Source organism: Chiloscyllium plagiosum, chromosome 4 (assembly GCF_004010195.1).
Source record: "Chiloscyllium plagiosum isolate BGI_BamShark_2017 chromosome 4, ASM401019v2, whole genome shotgun sequence".
Classification (NCBI taxonomy): domain Eukaryota; kingdom Metazoa; phylum Chordata; class Chondrichthyes; order Orectolobiformes; family Hemiscylliidae; genus Chiloscyllium; species Chiloscyllium plagiosum.
The window spans coordinates 87,347,000-87,372,081 of record NC_057713.1 but is presented as its reverse complement, the minus strand read 5'-3'; positions in this window follow the sequence as shown (position 1 = coordinate 87,372,081).

Genomic DNA, 25,082 nt, shown 5'->3' with positions numbered 1-25,082 from the left:
GTCCTTTTTAGGAAGAGCGATTAGCGCCCATTACTCCAACATTGAAACTGACAATGTCTGTACTGAAACTGACAATGATCGAGCTGAAATTAATCAGGGCTGCACCGGAGCTGACAATGACTGCATCGAAACTATTAATGATTTTGCAATGTTTACAACAAACAAACGATGTTACAAAGACAATAACCTCATCACTGACCTATTATATTACAAAATGTATAGAAATATCTTGACATGTTTTCCAGGTTGAGAGAAGAATCACAGCTGACCACTGCGCTGTTGGTGTCTCTCTCTCCCCGGAGCTGTGGTATTTCCTTGCACAATAAATTCTGTCGTTAACCCTGACTCTGACTCTGAGGCTGGTGATTTTCCCCACAACAGCACAAAGAAGGTCAATGACCCTTTTGGATCTATCCGAATAAATGCCACTATTTTCTCTCTGCTACCTTGTACTCACTCTATGTCTGCTACTACATTCACCTCCCCATAAGGCTCATTCTCTAACACTTCCACTCTTGTCTGCAACATCTTCCCTCAATTAATCTCAACCACCCCGATCTTCCCAACACCACAAAACCTGCTTAGATTCTGTGCTGCTTATCCATTCACACGGGACAACTCAGGAAGAACTGTGAGCTTGGTAGCTGCAGCTGAAGGAGGAACTCACAAAAAGGCAAGACAAGGCAGGGATACTGTGAGTGTCCAGGCAGCGAGTGCTAAGGGAACAAGCAAACAGCACAGATTTGCAGCCTATTCTGACCCGTGAGCTGGGTGCCAGTCCCTGTCACAAACTGTCCTTACAATTATAATTGCTGGACTGTACCTGAGGTTCAGCTTTAAAGCTCCAAAGTGTACCATAAGTGCATAAGAGATGCGCCACAATAGTGCAGAGGGGTCCATTGTCAAGGTTCATAGACATGAGTTGTGAGCACACACTGTTTGTGCACCATGTCCTGAGATGCTGTTACCAGGTGTCTAAACTGCAGTGGCCAGATAATCGTCAGACTTCCATGACGAGATTTCTTGGTGTCTAGCTTGTTCACAGGAGGTGGGTAGGATCAGAGGCTGAATAGTAATGCAGTGAAATCCATGGTTAATAAGGCTGACAACAAGAAATACCCTGTCCCCTCCACTATGGGCATCATGTCGCTGCCTAGTGAAAGTCTCATTTCAATGCCCAGAACTCTGCTGGAAAATGCAACTAGTTCATCTCAACATTGAGATAGGCCTGAATAATTCTCACACAACTCTCCCATAATTTATCATCATAACCACATCGTTCAGACTGCTACAAGATTCCACCAATTATCAGCCTCACCCTCCCTCAGTTGTTGCAATAAACAGTTTGATTTATGTTTTAACCAGAGGTTTCATGCATGATAACTCCTTTAGCTGTTGGCTTGTCCAACATAAGCCAAATCAATTCAAAGATGTAATTGGGTTAAGAGCTAGGTGCAGGAATGCACTGGGGAGTTCTTAACCACTCAAAAGGAATCAGGACTGAATGGGAGACAATTACATCTTCTTTCATTCATTTCTAAGCTTTTCCTTCTCACTATTGATTAAAGGCTTGCATAAACAGCTACTGACAGAGTGTGCTTAATCCTTTTCCTATCTTTTAACTAAGATGACTGTTAGAGCACAATGTGTTATTGGGGCAGATGGGAATGTAAAACTTGTGACTATGTTATTGGGGCAAATGTGAACATAGAATTTTAAAAATTGAATGGCAGAGTAGGCTCAATGGCTGAATGGCCTACTGATGCTCTGAATTTGCATGTTAATAAAGATGTTAAGGACCATTTCCTCTCTTGCACTGATTAGAGGCAGCAACATTTATACAAGGAAAGATTGGTCCTTTTAATTGGGATGCATAATGCTGTGCATTGATTAGACATTTTGATAACCAATCTGTCCAGGGATGTTATTACATACTTCCTAGCTCAGAGATAGGAACACTATCATTGTTCTACACTACTCCCTAAGGATATTGATCCACATTGAGAAGATTATGCTTCATTTCATTTCTATGTGTCAACTGTGCACATGGAAGAATAACTGATACAATGGATGCATGATGATATTAGATCAAGGACGTGTAGTTTTAAAGGAAAGTGTCTGTACAGCTGTACAAATGTATAGATTTAGGAAATCCCAACCCTGAACTTAAGTGCTTCTGTGAATAGACTTTCTACACAGTGCTTATTTATACATTAACTTGCGAATTTCTCTACTTCTTGTCACCATCTTACGGGGGCAAAACAGCTTGACAAAAGCATTAAAAATGTTGAGGGCCTTTCATAAGGTCCTTGGGAAAACTATTTCATTTGGTTTCAAAAAGCTAAAATTTGGATATTAAAAACAGAAAGTGCTGCTGAAACTCTGCAGGTCCGGGCAGCGCCTGTAGAGAGAGGAACAGAGTTAATGTTTTGAGTCCAGTGACCTTTGTCAGGACTGAATTTAGCTGGGAAATGGTGATAATTATGGTGGGGTAGGTAGCAGAATAGATTACATGGAGATGGTGCCCAGAGACAGAGGGAGAAGAAAGGATAGGAAACAAAGAGATTACTCATGATAAACTGAGAATGAGATAAACGCTTGCACACTTGCTGCAAATCTGAAAGGGAAACAAGAAGTTGGAAGTACCCATATGCTTGGGCAGCATGAATAGAGGGGAAAAGAAAATTTTGATTTCACATTGATGGCCCCTCATCAGAGTCGACAATTCTTTTTATATGGCTGCAGAATTCTTATTAAACTTTACAAGTAAAGTGAGAAAAGAAAGATCATAAATGAGGAAGGACAGGGAATGGGATGTTTTTAAGGATCCTGCTGAAAAAGTAACAGGATGCTCGGTCAAGAATAGTCTAAACTTTGATTCCTCAGCAACGGAATAACCACTGAAAAAATTATCATTTGCCTCAAATACTGTGGGTTCTCAGCAGAACTAGATCAGTACATCAGTAAAGATCAGTCTCTTCATCAGAGAGGAAGTGAGAAAGAAAATGTGTGCTTATTTACAATTATGTAAATACTTCAAAAGCACTTGGAAATATTGAAACTACGAGCAAGTGTAGACCATTCAACCCTTCAAACCTGCTCCACCGTTCAATATGATCGTGGCTAATCCTCTATCTCAATGGCATATTCCTACTTTCACCCCACAATGCCTGTGACATCAAAAAAATTATCTATCTCTTCACTGAATATAGTGACCTGATTTCCACAACCTCTGTGGTAGAGACTTCCATAGGTTCACTACCCTTTGAGTAAGGAAATTGTTCCTCATCTCAGTTCTAAATGGTCTATCTTGTATCCTGAAACTGTGCCCCCAGGTTCAAGAGTCCCCTACAGGGAAACCATCTTGCCTGCATCTAGACTGCTCAGCCTTGTTAGAATTTTATAAGTTTCAATCAGATCCCCTCTTATCATTCTAAATTCTAATGTAAACAGGCCTGGTCAAAACAACTTCTTCTCATAGGACAGTCCTACTATACTGGATATTAGTCAAGTGACCCCCTGCTATGCTCCCTCCATGGTTAGTGTGTCCTTTCTTCTCAGCTAGGAAGACAAAAACTGCATGGAATACCCCAGGAGTAGTCTCACCAAGACTCTGTATACTACTTCTGGTCTCAAAGCTTCTTGTAATAAAAGCCAGTATACTATATGTCTTCCTAATTGCTTGCTTAATCTGCCTGTTGACTTTCATCGACTGATTTATGAGGACACATCAATCCCTTTGTAAATGCACACTTCCCAATATCTCACCTTTTACATAATACACTTCATTTCTGTTTTTCACAACAAAGCAATAAATTCACATTTAACCATAGTGTACTGCATCAGTCATGTGTTTGCCCACTCACACAACTTGTCTAAACCATTTTGAAGCATCTTTGGATTCTTCTTACAACTCACTCACAAATCCCCTCCTCCCGGTTTTGTGTCATCATCAAACCTGGAAATGTTGCATTTGGTTCCACCATTAAGGTCATTCATCCTGATCCAGCCCAAAATGCAACCTAGCCCAGGAATCTGAATACCTCCCACTTTACCATTTCTCCTGTTGGTTATTCATCTGGCATATCCTCTTATTTTAACTCTCACTAACATTGACACTGCCAGTAAACCTGACATTACTACCTTTAAGATCTTACCTTTTAAACACTATATTCTGTTTGTAGGACCTCATTTCTTTTTTTAACCTACATTGTTGGTGCTGTTATGTACCATAATCATTGGCTGTTCATGCTCTCCCTTCTGAACAGCCATTTCATTGACTGTCGAGTGCATCAGGACATCTTGCAGTCATGACAGGTCTGATAGAAATAGCTGTTAATTTCTCCTCTTGATCTTTCCATGCTTTTGCATTTCTTTTTGTTGAAAATCACATCATAGGTTTTCAATTTCTAATATTTGTTTTGGGATTAATTGTTTAGAGTAGCAAACAGCAAATATGCATCCAATGAATGGTGTGACAATCTGTTCACCAAAAACTATCAAATTTAGCAGCTGCATAATTCAGTGCTGCACCACGATTGCAAAGACTGTGGTCCTTGAAAATTGGTGGTTTCCATCTCCAGACACAAAATAAAAGGATTACAATGAAGCAGCTAAGTGGCTCACTCTGTCTAAACAAAGGAAATATATAAATTCTCCAGGGCGAAACACCATTGCTCAATGGTTACCGAAAATGCTGGGAAGTGTTGGGTTATGTCGCACATTCAGTATGTCATTGTACTGTTAAGGGGCACAGTATATCTGTACAGCTTTGAGAGATATGCTCATGAAATTATCACTGGATCATAGTATATCACCTGCAACTATAAAGGTCTCAGATCCCAACTTAACTCAGGCCACTGGAAGCAAGATACGCTAATGAAGGTATACTCCCCTTTGTCTGCCCCAGATTCTTCAATGTCTGTGAATCTGATGTTTGTGTATAACCATGAGTTATAATCAACATTCTGTTGGATTCTTCAAAACTGCAGATCCACATCTCCTTCTGAGGAATAATATAACATGGTTGATTCCAGTATGATATCCTGCTGGAGGCAACTCGCACATCTGAAATATTCAGCACGTTAGGCAGAATTGCTGGTGAGGGAAACACGGCTAACAGTTCACGCTGATGGTTTTTCATGAGAACACTACACATTTGTTTTATGTTCACTGGGCTGTGAAAGGCAGCATGCAATATAAATCACGTGGTTCCCATAGCCACTGCAGCTCTGTTTTTTTGCAGTTATTCTGCTGCTTAAAAATACCAGAAGGATCGTAAATCAGGAGAACAGTTTACAATCTCATTTGAATTTGGAGGATTCTGTAAATGTTGGGCCTTGTAACTCACTATTTCTTTTTGACATGGACTCCTGCTTTGAAATAAAATCAGCCAATTTCAGAAAGCTTGGTGACTTAATGAGTATAGTCGCTTATAGCCTAGTGACATGAGTTATTAAAATATGATGATGATTTACATCAAAGTAGCTGGACAGAAACAAAGTTCAACTTCACAAACAATAACCAACTGGTTTTGATTGATATAGATTTAATTTGAGATTGTGACCAAGCTTTTACCATTGTTGCAGCGTGTTGCCTTTTATTTGATGTAGGATGATCATTTGGCAATGGTCCTGATCCCAATTCATTACTGGACTGTCAGTTTCTACTCTGCAATACTTTCGTAACTTCGTCAATTTAACATACACGGCCACCTTGGGTCCCACTAATTTTTAGCACTTTGACAAGATCAGTCGACACGTAAATGCTAAATGGTTTCTGCAGATAAATCCAAAAACTTGCTGAATTTCTTACTCTCTTGGTGAATCTTCCAAATCAAAAACTTCCAAACTTTCCACAGACTGCTGAAACTAAAACAAAATATCAATTCAAAGTGGAAACTGTCAAAAAAACTTCAATGATAAATTCTCTTGTGCAAATAGCTTTCAGCCACCAGTCCTGTTAATCATACTCTTCCTAGCCGGAGCTAGGAGAAGACTTTGCTTTCAACTGGCCAGTTTCCTCTATTGGTCCTGCCACCAGTACTTACTGCGCCTCTGGTGTCTTGTGAATGATGCCAAACTCATAATACTTCACCCATATGAGATATTGACTGGCCCTTTTCCTAATTGCCTTGTTTAAGGGAAGCATGTTGGCTTTGGTATCAGGAGAATGTCCTGCTTTCCTTGGAACAGCACGTGGGATAGGGATCTGTAATGTTTCTTTAAATGCTTCTGTTTAATATCTGAGCCAAAGATAGCACCCTCAGTACTGCAGAACACCTTTGTAACAGCATTGGTACCAATCTAACTTAGGTCCCACAATGGGTCTTAATTTACAATATTTTAGAGTCATAGAGTTCTATAACACAGAAAAAAAGCCTTTGGCCCTTAAAGTCTGTGCCAGTCAAAAACAATCACCTATATGTTCTAATCCTATTTTGTAGCTTTTGGTCCATAGCTTGTATCTCTTTGCATCACCAAGTGTACGTCTAAGAACTTCTTAAAGTTTATGAAGATCTCGGACTCTAGCAGACTTACAGTCAGTGACTTCCAGATTCCCTCCAACCTCTCAGTGAAAACATGTTTCCTCTCATCCCCTCTAAACCTCCTGCCCCTTACCTTAAATGTCTCTCTCCTGGTCATTGAAACCTCCACCAAGGTGAAACATTTCTTCCTGTCTATCCTGTTTATGCCCCTCATAATTTTATACATTTCAATCATGTTTCCTCTGTTCCAAGGTAAACAACTCCAATCTATCCAATCTCTCTTCATTACTAAAACTCTCCAGCCTAGGCAACATTGTCATAATTCATCCTTGCTGAAAATGTGTTGCTGGAAAAGCGCAGCAGGTCAGGCAGCATCCAAGGAACAGGAGAATCGACGTTTCGGGCATAAGTCCTGAAGAAGGGGCTTATGCCCGAAACGTCGATTCTCCTGTTCCTTGGATGCTGCCTGACCTGCTGCGCTTTTCCAGCAACACATTTTCAGCTCTGATCTCCAGCATCTGCAGTCCTCACTTTCGCCTCGATAATTCATTCTTTCACCTCCTTCCAGTACAGAAACATCCCCCTTCTCATATGGATTCCAGAACAGCACACAATACTGCGATTGTGACCTAACCAACTTTTTAATATAGTTACGACATAACCTCCTTGCTCTTAAACAAGTACCCCATATGCCTTTTCAAACCACTTTTTCCACTTGTCCTGCTGTCTTACGGGACTGGTGAACATACACACCAAGATCCTTATTGCTTCCCAGATCCTCAGATTTATCATGTGTTTCCTTGCCTGGTTTGTTTTGCCCAAAAGTCCCCATCACATCACATTTTCCAGATTGGATTTCATTTACCACTAACCGCCCATCTATATACTCCTGTAATCTAAGGCTATTCTCCTCAATATTTCCCTCCCCACCAACTTTCACATCATCCACGAATTTACGAATCAACCTTCCAATATGCAAATCTGAATCAATTACATATATCGCAAACAGCAAGGACCCCAATGCCGCTCCCTGCTGGATATGGCTTTCCAGTCACTATGACACACGTTGGCTATCAGCGTCTGCTTCCTGCCTCAGAATTGAAGAACTACTAAAATGAAAACAATTAATTGCAACTGCTCAGGCTTGATATGTAAAAGTGATACATAGATAATTTCAATAAAATGCAAAACAATAAAAAAAATCAAGATTGTCCTGGTGCATAGCTACCTCACTTTACCCAAACATACCACCATTTTACAATGAGGGTGAAATGCACAGCACTCTCTTAATAAACTAAATAAAATGCACATCTCATGCATTTTTTTTCTGCAGTGAAGCATTATTATAATATCTTTTCCTGTATTTATCTTTTTAACATTAAAAATTAAAGAAGAATTCTTAAGCCTTGTGATTTTTCTTTATGGAGAACTTTTGTGATTTTCTTCTGGCAGGATCAGAAATGATTAGCCCACGCATTTTCCATTCCAGTGCATAATATTCATCAAAAGCTTCATTATCTTTTGACTCGATGAATTGATGCAGGGCAGAATATATCTTTCTAACTCTGGGGATTTCCAGTTCTAACACAGCTTCATTTATATCCTCTGAAGTCTCTGTTTCCGATTTCTTTTAGGTAAAGAGACAATTTGAACATCAGCCATCTCTGTGCAGAAGGCAAGGTCATCATTGAAAAAAAAAGCAAACTCCATCTCAGTCAATTCACCAAGAATCCCCTAACAACTTCCTTTACATTGTAACAGTGACGATAGCTTCAAAAAGACCTTCATTGAATAGGATGGCCTGAGATCTGGAATTGTGTTACACGAATGCAAGTTCTCGGCTTTGAACTGGTCATTGATTTTCTTCTATAGAAATTATACTGAAGTTTCTAAAACAGTTACAAGTCAATACCTTCCAAATTCTATCAGATACTACAGCATCTAACATGCGGTGACTCTTCACATGCAGTGAAGTGCTCGGGTCCTCAGTCCTCAATCCCAAATTACTCTTCAAAGTAGTTAAGAATCAACCAAATTACTGTGAATTTGGAGTTGCATGGAGATCAGACCAAGTCAGAATGGCAAATTTCCTTCCCTAAAGGATATTAGTGAACCAGATCTGGTAAACCCTCTGAAACTAGCAGAGTCTAAAAATCCGGGAATTCAGCCTGTGGTCTACATTGCTAAGAGTAGCTTTCAGTTGAAGTTTATTTTTAATCTGTTGAACTTGTTAATTAATTGATATAAAATTGCATCAGCTGTTATGTTGGGATTTGAACATATGTCCCCAGAACATTAACCTAGGGGTCTAGACTATGAGTCCAATGACACTGCTGAGGGTTACTTGTTCTGGTGGTGCTTTGCATATTAAATTACATCTCGGTATTGAGGATAGATGATGTGGATAGTTTTAGTTGGTAAAGTAAGGAGCTTCATCCCTGCAAGTGATATTACCCATCAGAAATATCCGATAACTTTTTCATTTGAGCATGGAAAGACTACAGCACTTTCTGAAAATTATTTGCACCATCCAAGCATTAGTGCTGCTTTCACAATCAATTGAACTGTTTTGACATTGCGTCTTGCTTTTTGCCATTACAAGAGGTTCCACTTGGCCCAAGCCTATTTGGTCCATGCACATCAATGTTTAATGATCTACTTTAATGATTTTTTCAACACTGCACCTTTTCTTAATGTGAGTATTTTTGGTCAGACAGGCCATGATAGAAACATTTGGAGTCATCACAATTGTAAGTGCATTAGGGTGGACACATTCCAAACAAACCTGTCACTGCTTCCTTAGTGCTAACATCAGGAGCTGGTCCATTACTTTGACTGTTTAATACCTCTGCAAATAAAATTATGTCTCATTTTCTAGTGGATCACGTTCCATCTGATGCTTCTCAGCTCTCTAAGTCCGTTCTGTGCTCATTTGCTTTACCACTCTCCAGACAGTGGGATCTTCCAAGATCTTCAATGACTGAGGCACTTTGAGCAATGCTTCATTGTGGCTTTCACATTCTTACATCGTAGAATCATACAACGGTTATAGAAGAAGGAGGCCATTCAGTTTACAGTGTCCAAGTCCACTTTTTGCAAGAAGATGAATCACTCCCCTACCTTTTGTCACAGACCTGTCATTTCTTTCTCTCCAGGTAATTATCCCATTCACATTTGAAGGCTGTGATTGAATCTGTCTCCATTGCACTTAGGCAGTGCATTCCTGATCCTAACCTCTTGCTGCGTAAAATGGTTCTTCCTTATATGTGATCATTGCTCCTATCACTAATCACTTTGAATTGGTACCTTATCTTATCCTTTAAGACAATATTGCATCGTATTGAGATAGCTGTCTGGAGTATTCCAGGCTCTGGATTTCCACAAATACACTGTTTCTGAGGCTGCTTTCTCCTCATCACAAAGAAAGGCAATTCAACTCCTTATGTGCTGTAATGTTCCTTTGTTTACTGTAATTGTTTATTGCTCATTCTAGACAGGTGTCTTCTGTCTCACTGATCTTAAAGTCTTGTGACCTGTTACATCATCCAGATTTGCATGAATCTCATTGTACCATGCTTGGATTCTTAAACTTAATGCCAATGGGAAGAATTTCTCCCTTTATCCACATCATTCACAATCTAGATCATTTCTATCAAATCTCCTCTTCTCAAAGGAGAATCTTCTCCACTCTATTCCTCATACCTGGAACCATACTCATGCACCTTTTCTGTACCCGATCCAATAGCTCTACATCATATCTGAACATTTGGATACAATACTCCTGCTGAAGTTGAAGCAATCTTTTATACAGCTTCCTCGTAACTTGTTCTGAAGAAGTCACACTGGACTGGAAGCATAACTCCGTTTGTCTCTCCACAGATGCTGCCAGACCTGAGCTGTGTTTGTTTCATCATAACATCCTTGCTTTTGTACTGTAAATCCTAGCTTATAAAGCCAAGCTTCTTATATTCCTTACTAACTACTTCCTTAACCTGCCTAGCCACCTTCAACGATTTGTACATATACCCTGTATGCTGTTGGCTTTTGTTTCCACTTACTCTGGGTCAAATTTGGATATCAATAACTCAAGGCAATAATGAATCCATATACGTGTCTGAAGGTCAGACCAGAGCAGGTGATGACCTGCTCCACCAACTGATCAGATGACCTCTTCTCCACCTAATTAATTGTGCTGTGAGGCAACCTTTTTTTTAATAGTCTTTCTTTATAAAAGAGGCTGTGCATTTACACTATCCAGTCTCCAGCACATTATCAGTTTGACCACTGGCAAATATCACCATAGAAGGTTTCATCAATTAACTCATTTCGAATTGCCAGTGCCTCCCTAGAAAGAGTCGATAAAGTGCGGAGCTGAAAAAAGTTCAGCAGGTCAAGCTGCATCTGAGGACCTGTTCCTGCTGTGCTTTTTCTAGCTCCACACTTTATCGGCTCTGACTTTCCAGCATCTGCAGTCCTCACTATCTCCAAATTGCTGAAAACCTCTGTGGAAAGAAGCTTATGGAGAGTCATAGAGATGTACAGCACGGAAACAGACACTTCGGTCCAATTTGTCCATGCCAACCAGATAACCCAACGCAATCTAGTCCCACCTACCAGCACCTCCAATCCCTTCTTATTCATATATCTATTCAACCTCCAATTGTACCAACTTCCACCACTTTCTCTGGCAGCTCATTCCATACATGTACCACCCTCTGAGTGAAAATGTTTCCCCTTAGGTCTCTTATATCTTTCCCCTCTCATCCTAAACCTGTGCCCTCTAGTTCTGGACTCCCCCATCCTAGGGAATAGACTTTGTCTATTTATCCTATCCATGCCCCTCATGATTTTACAAACCTCTTTAAGGTCACCCCTCAGCCTCCGACGCTCCAGGGAGCCTGTTCAGCCTCTCCCTATAGCTCAAATGCTCCAACCCTGGCAACATCTTTGTAATTCTTTTCTGAATCCTTTCAAGTTTCACAATATCTTTCCGATAGGAAAGAGACCAGAATTGCATGCAATATTTCAACAGTTGCCTAACCAATGCCCTGTACGGATGCAACATGACCTCCCAACCCGTGTACTCAATACTCTGACCAATAAAGGAAAGCATACCAGATGTCTTTTTCATTATCCTATCGACCTACGATTCCACTTTCAAGGAGCTATGAACCTGCACTCCAAGGTCTCTTTGTTCAGCAATACTCCCTAGGACCGTACCACTTAGTGTATAAGTCCTGCTAAGATTTGCTTTCCCAAAATTTATCTAAATTAAACTCCATCTGCCACTCCTCAGCCCATTGGCCCATCTGATCAAGATCCTGTTGCAATCTGAGGTAACCTTCTTCGCTGTCCACTACTCCTCCAATTTTGGTGTCATCAGCAAACTTACTAACTATACCTTTTATGCTCACATTGAATTCATTTATATAAATGATAAAAAGTAGTGGACCCAACACCAATCCTTGTGGCACTCCACTGGTCACAGGCCTCCAGTCTGAAAAACAACCCTCCACCACCACCCTCTGTCTTCTACCTTTGAGCCAATTCTCTATCCAAGTGGTGAGTTCTCCATGTAGTCCACGAGATCTAACCTTGCTCACCAGTCTCCCATGGGAAACCTTGTTGAACACCTTACTGAAGTTCATATAGATCACATCTACCACTCTGCCCTCATCAATCCTCTTTATTACTTCTTCAAAAAATTCAATCAAGTTTGCGAGATATGATTTCCCATGCATAAAGCCATGTTGACTGTCCCTCATCAGTCCTTGCCTTTCCAACTACAAGTACATTCTGTCCCTCAGGATTCCCTCCAACAATTTGCCCACCACCGATGTCAGACTCATCGGTCTATCATTCCCTGGCTTGTCCTTACCACCTTTCTTAAATAGTGGCACCATGTTAACCAACCTCCAGTTTTCCAGCACCTCACCTGGTACTATCGATGATACAAATATCTCAGTCAGAGACCCAGCAATCACTTCCCTAGCTTCCCACAGAGTTCTAAGGTACACCTGATCAGATCCTGGGGATTTATCCACTTTTATGTATTTCAAGACATCCAGCACTTCCTCCTCTGTAATATGTACATTTTGCAAGATGTCACCATCTATTTCCCTACATTCTATATCTTCCATGTCCTTTTCCACAGTAAATACTGATGCAAAATACTTGTTTAATATCTGCCCCATTTCCTGCAGCTCCACACCAAAGGCCACCTTGCTGATCTTTGAGGGGCCCTATTCTCTCCCTAGTTACCCTTTTGTCCTTAAAGTATTTGTAAAAACCCTTTGGATTCTCCTTAATTCTATTTGCCAAAGCTATCTCATGTCCCCTTTTCGCACTCCTGATTTCTCTCTTAAATATACTCCTACTGACTTTATACTCTTCGAAAGGTTCCCTCGATCTATCCTGTCAGTACCTGACATATGCTTCCTTTTTTTTTCTTAAACAAACCCTCAATTTCTTTAGTTATCTAGCATTCCCTATACTTACCAGCCTTTCCTTTCACCCTGACAGGAATATATTTTCTCTGGATTCTCGTTATCTCATTTCTGAAGGCTTCCCATTTTCCAGCCGTCCCTTTACCTGAGAACATCTGCCCCCTATCTGCTTTTGAACGGTTCTTGCCTCATACCATCAAAATTGGCCTTTCTCCAATTTAGAACTTCAACGTTTAGATCTGGTCTATCCTTTTTCATCACTATTTTAAATCTAATAGAATTATGGTTGCTTGCCCCAAAGTGCTTCCCCACTGAGCCTCAGTCACCTGCCCTGCCTTATTTCCCAAGAGTAGGTCAAGTTTTGCACCTTCTCTAGTAGATACATCCACATACTGAATCAGAAAATTTTCTTGTACACACTTAACAAATTCCTCTCCATCTAAACCCTTAACACAATGGCAGTCCCAAGTCTATGTTTGGAAAGTTAAAATCCCCTACCATAACCACCCTATTATTCTTAGAGATAACTGAGATCTCCTTACAAATTTGTTTTTCAATTTCCCTCTGAGTATTAGGGGGTCTACAATACAATCCCAATAAGGTGATCATCCCTTTCTTATTTCTCAGTTCCACCCAAATAACTCCCTGGATGTATTTCCGGGAATATCCTTCCTCAGCACAGCTCTAATGCTATCCCTTACCAAAAACGCCACTTCCCCTCCTCTCTTGCCTCCCTTTCTATTCTTCCTGTCGCATTTGTATCCTGGAACATTAAGCTGCCAGCCCTGTCCATCCCTGAGCCATGTTTCTGTAATTGCTATGATATCCCAGTCCCATGTTCCTAACCGTGCCCTGAGTTCATCTGCCTTCCCTGTTAGGTGCCTTGCATTGAAATAAATGCAAGTTAATTTATCTCTCCTACCTTGTTCTGTGCTTTGTCCCTGCCTGCTTTGATTGTTTGACTCGCCTTTGTCCTCAACTGTACCAGTCTCAGATTGAAATCTTTCCCTCACTATCTCCCTGCAACCCCCCCCCCCCCTCCCCCCCACCCACCATACTAGTTTAAATCCTCCCAAACAGCTCTAGCAAATCTCCCTGCCAGCATATTAGTCCCTTTCCAATTTAGGTGCAATCCGACCTTCAACTTCCTCCCCAGTGAATCAGCTTGTGAGGAAGGAGAATGGAGAAACTTGGGTGTGCACACTTCTTGGACTAGCAGTGTTGTCCAAATTACTGCAACTAAGACGAGGTATTGCTTCAAACTGGTTTCACTACCTATAACACAGGAGCGTCACCCCTCCCTCTCAAAACAATCTAAAAACGACTTCAAATACTTAGGAGTCTCTAGTTTTTAAGAAACTTTGAGCTCTGTTTTAACTTGCTTTCGGTTATGTCATCCAATCAACCATATCATATTTCATACTTTCACAACACAATTCCATGACAATTACAAATTTAGCTGATAAATAGTTCACATTATCACATCTGAGTCCTGTGTCTGTTTAAACACTACTTCAGCTCTTCCAGAGTTAATGTGACAGATTAACCCACTACTACTCGTTTACTATACTCATTGCAAATACAAACACATTTCCTTCCAACAAATTTTGGATTAATATCTACAATTCCTGTCCTAATTCTCAACTCATTCCTTCAAAATATCGTCCAAGCTTTCCTGAAATCTAGAAACCTGAGACTCAGAATTGTCTCAATTCTGTGAGACTAGCAATGAAGCTTTAATATCATCACACTTTTTAAACATTGAAATGTTCACATGGTGACCAGTAGCAATGCTTTTTTGTTGAGCTATGTTGAAATCTGCCTTATTTTTGTCCAAACATGCGCAATACTAAACAGTCAGATTATGAGAGAAAAACCTTAGTTTGAAAGGTGAAAAGTTGTGTTAAATGATTTATATGTGTCACAACTCCATATAAGTGAGAATGGTGACAAATTAAATATGATAAAACAATGTTTTTTGCAATTAAAGAGAGAGAAAAGATAGGCATGGTTGCATTAACATTGGAAGTTCAATTAGGAAGTATTGCAAATGAATAAGTGCAATTGTGCTATGTGGCATGTCGACTTAAATTTTAAAAAGTGCAACAAGAAAAGTAAACAAATCCTCCTTTGTTCCTATTGAATTAAAATGCAGCCTTATTAATCCAAATAAAACTGTTCATACAGAATGACTGGTGTATTACTCATTCATTAAACAACTTCAGCTTAGATTTGACATCCTATTGTAAATCCTGTGATGTTTGCTTGCATCAATACTGACACAGTTTGGTATCTTTAGATAGAAGCAACCTTTAAATGCAATGCCTGCTAAGCTTTTACAATCTATGAATTACTACATGGGATTTCATTAAGGATGTGGTCACTAAATTTTGTATTCTTTAGAATGTATGTATTGCTGCTCTTGCTTTCTCTCAGGATTCATGGCCATAAGTCACCATGGATCAATATATTTGGAATTCATGGCATTTGTATTCCTTTAGCATTTTAAGCTGGCAGAATGTGTACCGTGTAACAACCATCATGCAGCCATCAAGCTGCAAAGTACTGTCAGAAAACATACGTTTAGCATCATTGTTTTTCACAAAACCCGTGATAAGTCTGAAACTTGTAGCAAAATGCACCTGCTGGTTGATAATTAAACCAAGAATATTGATTTTGAAAGAATAGAACTCTTGGTTAAAGCTCAACTAGCTCAAACATTATCGAAGGGAATAATCCTTTAAATGGTGGGTGGAAGGGAGATTTCCTTGGTAACTAGGTTTTAGTGACACTTCAGACAGAAAAGGAAGATTTTCTGTGGATCAACGATATGAGAAAGCATGGAAACCATAATGAAATGTTTATATTATCAAACTCATGGTGTGTACCAAATTTTTCAGGCACAAATGTGCGCACATAATGATTCTAGCCCTGCATAGAGTGCAGCATGTTATTGCACTGCAGCAGGCACTTGTATGTTTATTTAGTCATAAACTGCTGATCTAGCCTCTTCATGGAGTAGCAACCCTCCAGGTGACTCCAAAGTGTGCTGCCTATTAAAACACAAATCTTCATACCACTATCATCACCGCACCCACAGTCCCCTCACCAACACCCCTCCACCCCCTTTCTGTGGGGCAAGTATGATCACATATTTCAGGCAATTATGGGTGAGGAGATTCAACAGGAAATGCAGAATGCAGTGGACACAAGTGAAGAAGGAGAGAACCAATGTTAGTAATTCCTGAAGGGTCAGTTTGATGCAGTGTAGAGGTCCAAATACAGAATCTTACTACTGAGTTTTATGGAGACATAGATAAACAGGGTAATGAGCCTGTTTTAAAATCAAGGCTGGTGGAGTATTCAGCAACATGGAAGACTTATTAACCTCCCTGCACAGATTAGTGGAAGATTACATAGTGGTATGGAAAAGCTAACACACAGAATGTCTCTGCAATATACACCATGAGATATATCATGTACCAAAAGTTATCTGCCAATGAGCACATGGCAATACCAGTGTCTTGGCAGCTTAGAAAAGCAACATGTTTCAGTTTATTCCCAGCGACACATACTGGAGGGATGTTCAGTGTTCCATGTTAAAACAGATAAATGGGCTTTATGAGGCAATATCTCATCACAGTGCCTTGGTGGAGTTACACCACAGCAGCTGCTTGCCACTCAAGTTGGTGAAGCCTCTGCCAAGACATTGCAAAACAAGAGAAGCTGTCTCTGATGTGGGAATTGCACCTGTTTGTGACTCTGTCATTGAGAGAAACATTGTAGGGATGGCTTTAATGTCGGTCTTGGAACTGGGTGTGATGTCTCTCATTCTCATTGCTGCTATTTGGTTGTGTCAATGAAAAGCATGGATGTGAGCCAGTGAATGTTAGTAACAGATTGAGAAATGTAAGAGCCAAGTTTCTTAAGCTGGTACAATTGTAATGATGCTTGTGACTGTGCCACGGCATTTTGTTTTGCGCCTTTTATTTATTTTGACTTCATTTTCATTTTTAGCAATATATTTACATTCCTTAATGTTCAAATGCTTTGTCATTTATAATATATGTAAGAATATGTATAATTTGTTGCTTTTGCTATTGAAAACTTTTCTTGTGAGAGTTGCCAGTTGACCCAGCTATTTTTGTGTGATTTATTAGATTTGTGGTGATGGGATTTAGTTGTTTTGGGAATTGTAAGGCTTGACTTCTATGTGCTGGAGTAAATTAGTTCTAAATAGTTATGTACTGGGCGTGCCAGAATAGCAAAAGTGCGGCTGAATTTCCTGATTAGCCCTTTTAAATAATTCAAGGATGCAGATGCTGACATGGGTATATGTAATGAGCACCTGTGCAAGAGTGAAGGATGCAAGAAAGGATGAAACTTGTAAATAATTGGGAATTGGTAAAGGAGAAGAGAAACTTTGGACACTATTAGAACTACAATTTCAACCCATCAGTTTCACGTTGCTGATCATACAGCATGCTTTCTACCTGAAATTTGAACTCTGTTTCTTTCCAGAGATCCTGTCTCAGCCACTGAGCATTTTCAGCATTTCATGTCTTCATTCCAGATTTCCAAAATTTGCAGTATTCTCTTTTTGTCTAAACTCATCAGTACTTATCTTAGTCAATGTGTTCAGACATGTTATGGCACTCTTCTGGTATAAGTGGAACTTGAACCTGGATCTTCTGGCTGAGAGGTAGGGACATTACAATTGCGACACAAGGTCTTCTTCAACTTATTAGTAATGTTTACTAAAGTTGAATGGACAAGAAGAATCAAAACAACTTAGGGAGAGGGAACAGCAACATGAATTGACAGACACATAGGGGTGTGGTCAGCAACCAATGCTGTGTGTGGATGCTGCTATAAAGGTATAGTGCAGCATAAGACAATTCTGTGGGCTTCACCATTTATGGCAATTTACTGTGTTATTCTTGTAAGTCTGAATTATAATATTTCTGAAAGGAAGTAGAGAAAACTTTATGGCCGCAGTAGCTTGGGCACTGTTATGAGGACCAAACAATGTCAGTGTATATCCCACCGAAATAGCCATGCATCTGACTTCCTGCTGGCATGGATCCTAAAAACCTAGCTCCCTCTGGATCGCTACTAAGCTGGTACAAATGTTTTTTACCGTAGAAGACTATGAGAAGATATTGATCACGACTTCCAACGAATTTATCTGACAATCAAATGAGTCAAGCAATGTTCATTCCTTACCTGGTTGTTGGCCAGGGTAAGGATAAATTGTGCAGCCTGGTTTTGTTTTGATAGACTGGTATTCAATTTCCAATAATTTTTAGAGATTACACCAATTTGCATGGTATTTATTCAAATTGCCATTGCAATGGACATGCAAAGCCTGCCACCAGAAACCCTCATGTTAATAACTCCAAAGCAATCGTGGGCACAAACTGTTTTCTTTTTCATGTAGTGACACAACTTACCACAAGGAACAGATTGAGCTTCTATTTCCTTCAGTGTAGAAAACTAAGGGGTGAACCAATTCCAATGATTAAAGGACATGTTAGGATGAATAAAAATATACGAGGAGAAAGTGAGGACTGCAGATGCTGGAGATCAGAGCTGAAAATATGTTGCTGGAAAAGCGCAGCAGGTCAGGCAGCATCCAAGGAACAGGAGAATCGACGTTCCGGGTTTATGCTCGAAACGTCGATTCTCCTGTTCCTTGGATGCTGCCTGACCTGCTGCGCTTTTCCAGCAACACATTTTCAGCTCTGAATAAAAATATAGGCTTCCTTCAGTGGGACAGACCAGAACAAAGTTATATAACATGGAATCAGGTGTGGGAAGGTGTCAGGAAGCACTTCTTTACCCCCAAAAAATGACAGGAACCTACAAATCTCTTCACCAAACATGGCTATGTCAATGAAAATGTAAAATCTCAGCTTGATAGATATAGCTGGCAACAGATACAGTTAAGGTGATCTAATTGAAAGGTGGAACAGCCTCGTAAAGCTGACTGTTCCTTTGTTTCAGTGATCGATAGGATCATAAGAACATGGCAACAGGAATAGGCCATTCAGCCCCTTGATTCTGCTCCACCAATCTAGACCATGACTGATCATCTACCTCAGTGCTATAATCCCACGTTTTCCCCATATCGATTGGTAAATGTTGACATGACCAATGTTTCAGAATAAGACTGTTTAGGGCTGTTGGTAACTGGAAAATATAACTCCGACTACAAAATATTGATCTGACATTTCTGTTCAGATAAATTACAATGCAGACAAGAGACTGAGATAAACGTCCACCAGCAGGAATGCAGAAGTTTTTTTTTGGTTATTAGAAACCACAAGATTGAGAGAAGCACTCCTCGCTGGTATCATTTTGATTGCCACAAACTACATGCAAAGTGGCAAGGATTGAATTAACCATAAAGTGGTGAGATAATTATTTCTTCCCAGCAGCTGTTGTGTAATAAGTTATTGAGAATCAAGTGACCACTGTGAGCAGATGCAAAGGGCAAAAATGAGGGTGAAGATACTCACAAGGGTGGAAGGAAGTTACAGGTTGATAGTAACTCACTGAAATTACACCAACACTCAAGATTCCCTGCAGGCCCAATTGTAACTCAATAACTCAATCATATATCCAATGGTGACATAAAATTTAAAATTAATCTGATTTTGTTTCATTGAGTTATTTGTTTCTTGGGAAACAACTTTTTCACTCTCCTTTTGCAGTAATTTTCCTCAAAGAAATTGCTTCAAGAAATCTTGTTGAAAAATCCATAATTATTAAATGGTGCTGATTTCCACATCTGGTTTCAGGCAGGGATCCTAAACAATTGATGAGGACTCTGCAAAGTTGTTCTTTGAAAGTTGGTATGAAGCAGGGTTAATTGATGTTTCTTCACTGCATGATATTAATTTAACCACATCTTTGTGCACTGCTGGCCAATAAAAATGTTTTAATATTTTAGCCTGTCAGTTTCTAATACCTATATGAAATGGCATTGGAAATTTGTGAGCTGCTCGTAAAATGGTTTTATGATTCTCAGATGGAATTGCAAGCTGATGGACTCCTGCTAATTTCTCATCAGCTAGTATTTAAGATGGTCTGCATTACTTCATTGGTATTTTGCCTTCTAAATGATAACAGTAAAGTACTTGTTCTGATTCACTTTCTGAGCAGGCTGTTTGGTTCAGCTCTTTCAATTCAGGACCTGCCTGTTACATTTCTATCGAATAAGATGAGCTAAACATATTAGCCTCTTTCTGTTTCCCGTTGGCATATTGAGTTCGATTTTTGAAAATAATGAAAATAATACGGATAGCTGAATTTCCATACTAGGTCACTTTTTCATGGGCTCCCTTCTTTTTGCCTAATTCTATTCCACCAATTTCCTTGTTGATTCCCAAATGACCATTTTTCCATAAATAACAAGTTGTGTGAGATATCCTCAACGTCATAGATATCTATGAGAACTACTGCTTCTCAAAGTTTTGATACTGATACTAATCTAAGTACATCCTAGGGTTTAGTAGGATATTAGACCATAAAACCATAAGATATAGGAGCAGAATTAGGCTATTCGGCTCATAGAGTCTCTGCCACTTGATCATGCCTGATATGCTTCTCAACCCCATTCTCCTGCCTTTTTTCCGTATCCTTGATCCACTTCCTAATCAAGAACCCATCTATCTCCATCTTAAACACACTCAATGACTTAGCTTCCACATTCTCCTGCAGCAATGGGTTCCACATCTTCTCCACCCTCTGAAGATATTGCTCCTCACCTCAGTTCTAAAGGTTCGTTCCCTCACTCTGGGGCTGCTGACCTGTGTCCTAGTGTCTTCTATGAGTGGAAACATTTCCTGCACATCCACTTTATCCAAGCTTGCAGTATTCTGTAAGGTTCAATGAGATTCCGCCTTCACCATACTAAACTCCATCAAGTACAGATCCAGTGTCCTCAACCACTCCTCATATGACAAACACTTCATCCCTGGGATCATTCTTATAAAATTCCTCTGGACCCCTTCTAACACCAGCACATCTTTCCCTAGATATGGAGCCCAAAACAACTCACTTTCTCATACTCCAAATGTGGTATGACCAGAACCTCAATCACCCTCAGCTGTACCTCTCTGCACAAGTACCTCTAGCCACCTGGAAATGAAAGCTAACATTGCATTTGCCTTCCTAACTTCTAACTGAACCTGCATGTTACCCATGAGAGGAATCCTCAACCAGAACTTCTAAATTCCTTTGTACTTTAGATTTCTGAAGTCTTGCCCACTAACAATGCTTCCCACTAAAGTGCAAAACCTCACACTTTCCATGTTGCGTTCCATCTGCCAATTCTTTGCTCACTCTGCTAGCCTATCCAAGTCATTCTCCAGCCTCCCCACTTCCTCAACACTACTTGTCCCTCCACCTATATTTATGTCACCTGCAAACTTTGTCCACATCGTTAATGTACAAAGTGAATAGTTGTGGTCCCAATATTGACCCCTGCAGAACTCTACTAGTCAGTGTCTGTCATCCTGAAAAAGATCTCTTTATCTCCACTCTCTGTCCTCTGTCAGTCACACAATTCTCTATCCATGCCAGTATCTTGCCCTTAATGCCATGGGCTTATTTAGCAGCCTCCTGTGCAGTACCTTGTTGAAAGACTTCTGGGAATCTAAATAGATCATGTCCACTGTATGTCCTTTGTCTAAGGTTGCTCATTACCTCTTCAGATAATTCTAACAGATTTGTCAGTCATGAACTCCCTGTGATGAAGCTGTGCTGACTTACCCCTATTTTGCCATGCACTTCCAAGTACTTGGCGATCACATCCTTAATAATGGACTTTGAAATCTTGCCGATGACATGGGTCAGTCTAACCAGCCTATAGTCTCTTGACTTCTGCCTCTGTCCCTTTGTAAATGGGATGGATATTTTCCAGTCCTTTGGGACCCTCCCTGTCTCCTCAGTCATCTTCAAATTGCATCTATTATGATGATTTCCCTTACATTTCCAAAATGTTCCCCTAACTTTAGTAATCAAAACCATGATAATTTCTGTAATATAATTTATTTTTCCCTTCAAAATTTTACAAATGCTTGACTAGATTTCTTAAAATCCTAATTAATTAGCTTTAGAGACAAGCATTGGGTATTACTCTTTTAACAATTGCATAGATTGCACATTGCTCTTCTGACAAACTAGTGTACTTGGCCAGCATAGACATGGTGGACCAAAGGGCCTGTTTCAATGCCATATGACTCTATGACATGCATAGCTGTACCTATCAGAATACCCTGTAACACTAAAGTCCAAATATCTTCTGACAACTTCACCTTCCACGTTACCTTTTCAAATTAAGATTCAACAACATGTTCTCTAATTTAAAACATACTGTTGGCACTGCTGGCAAGGCCAGCATTAGTTTCCTCTCCCTATTTCCTCTTGAACTGAATAGATTGCTAGGCCATTTCAGTGCTCAGTTAGGAGTCAACAACATTGCTATTGTCTGGAGTCACATTTAGGCCAGACTGAATAAAATCAACAGATTTATTTCCCTGACGGACCCAGATGGTTTTTCCAGCAAGTGATGATAGTTTGTGGTATTAGTGAGCAACATTCTTTGCAATTTTCTTATCACTATGTGGATCTTCAGAAGTGGAAGCCATTCATTGTTATGCTGATTGATGTGCACTGAGCTCCCTAATGGTCACATAGCCATGCAGCTATGAGGGGACATTGATATTGAGGTTAGCTTTCAACTCAAGATTTAAAATTCAGCTTAAATTCCACAGCTATCATGGTGGGATTTTAACCCATATTACCAGAGCATTAGCTTGGGCATCCACATTACTGGTCCAGTTATATCACCATTACACAATCACATGCCAAAAATACAAAGTTCTAGCCAAATCAAATCCCTTACTGGAACGCCATAACTAACTGAGCTAGCCCCCTGGAACTCACTACTCTCAGAATGGGAAAATTTAATGAAACTGTTGAGAATTCTAGTTTGCCTCTGATCAACTGCTACCCAAAATAAAAGCAAACCAAACTAGTAACCAAAAAATAACACTTTCATTGTGAGACTTGTAAACTTTAACAAGACAGTTGAAAGAACGAGGCTACTAATTTATCTATCATTATCCTTTTGGAATTTACACAGACACACACACAAAAACAGACAAAAGCACCAATACTATGAATGCAGTAACAGAAGAAAATATAGGTGGGCAAACACATTCTTGTATCACAAATTGCAAAACTAAATAGGTTAATTTCATAGTTTTATCAATTTCTTCAATAATATCAACATGTTATAAGCATCATAGAGTCATAGAGTCATAGAGATGTACAGCACAGAAACAGACCCTTCGGTCCAACCCGTCCATGCCGACCAGATATCCCAACCCAATCTAGTCCCACCTACCAGCACCCGGCCCATATCCCTCCAAACCCTTCCTATTCATCACCCATCCAAATGTCTTTTAAATGTTAGTTTACTTGTTCCTTGGTTGAACTTGGTGTCTTTCCTCTTGTCTTTGGGTTTTAGGATAATTTGTTTCAGCATCTCCAACAGAAAATCAGAGACCTACTTTATAGAGATTGCTAAAGTTTTCCTGGCTTCTCTCTTTTCATTTCCCTTACTGCTTAATTTGCAGCTTAACACGGACTCAATCAGAAGTTTGTTACTATCTGAAACTCTCCAAATGGCGCAATTTGTCTATAGTTAATGTCCCCCACCTCCCACCCAAAATCTCCTTTGCATCATTTAGCTACAAACAAGGCCTTGTACATTCTCCCCATTTTAAGAGCAGCATTTATTTTTCTAATCTTCAGTTCGTTGTCCAAAATATGAAATGATGTGATCTCTTACAAAAATCAGAAGAATCCTCTGAGGTCCTATCTGTTCTTTTATCCTATGCTCTGAGAACTTTGTTCACTAAGTCATGTCTTATTTTTCTGTTTCTTTGAAAGTCAGGTTTTATAAATTTCATTTCAACTTCCATTGCTCTTTGTTTTTGTTTTTATTTTCTTTCCAATTCAAGATTTTCACTTCCAATTTCCAATTCTTTTTCCATTTCTCTTTTCCTTTTCTCTTCTGTTCCCATCGTTCTTCAATTCTCTTCTTCCAACTCAAGTTTTCTCATTTCTCTTTCTTTCTCAGTCAATTTTCTTTATTTTGAATTCTAGTGTTAACAGCTTAATTTCAGGTTTCCCTCCTTTTAATTTTAAGTGTTGAATAATTATTTGCTTATATTTCTACCTTCAATATTTGCTAACTTCCTTAGCATAGTCTTTATCACTGATTTTAATAATCCATTATTTTGTTTTCTACTCCCTGAAAGGTCTTAGCAACAGCTAATGTCATTTTGAAATAGTAATTTGTGTAATGAACTTTACAATAACTCCTGATTAACATCCAATTCCTCTACTTATGCATTTCACAGAGTCATAGAGTCATAGAGATGCACAGCATGAAAACAGACCATTCGGTCCAAGTCGTCCATGCCGACCAGATATCCCAACCCGATCTATCCCACCTGCCAGCACCCGGCCCATATTCCTCCAAACCCTTCCTATTCATGTACCCATCCAAATGCCTTTTAAATGTTGCAATTTTACTAGCCTCCACCATATCCTTTGGCAGCTCATTCCATACACTTACCACCCTCTGAGTGAAAAAGTTGCCCTTTATGTCTCTTTTATATCTTTCTCCTCTCACCTTAAACCTATGTCCACTTGTTTCGGACTCACCCACCTCAGGGAAAAGGCTTTGTCTATTTATCCTATCCATGCTCCTCATGATTTTATATAAGATCACTCCTCAGCCTCTGACACTCCAGGAAAAACAGCCCCAGCTTATTCAGCCTTTCCATATAGCTCAAATCCTCCAATCCTTGCACAACATCCTTGGAAATCTTTCAAGTTTCATAACATCCTTCCAATAGGAAGGAGATCAAATTTGCATGCAATATTCCAAAAGTGGCTGAACCAACGTCCTGTACAACGTCTTTAAAGGTTTTCAGATCCCTCTTAAATCCAATGGAATTTATCTCACTAAGCACCCTACTTTATTAAGATCCCTGCTTATGGTAATATTGGACAAGTCAGATTCTAGAGTGATACACCATAAGATTTGTTTTCACAATTTAGTCACC